Source organism: Arachis stenosperma, chromosome 5 (assembly GCF_014773155.1).
Source record: "Arachis stenosperma cultivar V10309 chromosome 5, arast.V10309.gnm1.PFL2, whole genome shotgun sequence".
Classification (NCBI taxonomy): Eukaryota; Viridiplantae; Streptophyta; class Magnoliopsida; order Fabales; family Fabaceae; genus Arachis; species Arachis stenosperma.
Window position 1 is genome coordinate 16,942,017 of NC_080381.1, and position 1,053 is coordinate 16,943,069.

Consider the following 1,053-nt stretch of genomic DNA (forward strand, 5'->3'; position numbering starts at 1 on the left):
GCAGTAGCTAAATGCATAAAATCAAACAAACATGCAATAAAACATGCAAATGCAATAATGAACAAACAAAGAAAATAAAACAATGGTGTTGAAAAGAAGAAAATAGCTAACCCATGGAGATCGGTATCGACCTCCCCACACTTAAAGATTGCACCGTCCTCGGTGCATGCTAAGATATACAAGTGGACGGGCTGCTCCAACTGATGCCTTTCGCTATAGATTGTGCAGATTGACTTGTCTATCTCCCCATGTAAACGTCTTCCAGTTCCCTTCCGGGTGGCCATCCTGAAAGAAAAAGGGAAGAAAAGTAACCTAGGAATAAAGATAAGAAAATAAATAAAGTATGGGTGGGTTAATGCCAATTGATAAGGGTCTCATTTACATGGAAGCTTCAACATGTACGTGAGAAAACAATAGAAGCCATGGCATGCCAGTGGTACAAAATGTACAACAATGGGGAAGAGAGTGGGTAATGAAAGACAATGTAAGTTCATGTCAATGCAAAAAGAATACAGGTATCATAAAAGATTGATATTGACAGAAAAATAGCATCACCCAACATTGTAAAACAAGTCACTAAAAATTATACCAGAAAAGATGCAACAGTTAAATAAGAAAATCAACACCAAAGGAAAAATAATAAATTTAGAAAAGAAAAGAAAAAATATGCACTAAATTAAAATGCAATGAATAAAATATGCAAATAAATAAAATGAAAGATAAGAAGAATGAGAAGGGAAAGAAGTGAGTAAGAAAGGAGGGAGGAAAAAATTAGGATTGGGGAAGAAAAGATAAGATATTTGGCATATTAGGTTAAGGTGTGCGGCGCAAGCGACGCGGACGCATGGGGGACACGTTCGCGCGGCTTGCGCTTAAATTAATCGACGCGGTCGCGTGACACATTTGATGCAACTGGTGCGAGGGCCACCTCGCGCTCGCACAACTCTTTGTTCAAAATCTTATTTTTGCCAAATCTTGGGTGACGCGATCGCGTGGGTCATGCGATCGCGTGAGTGGCCATTAGAAGGATATGACGCGGACGCGTGGGGCACG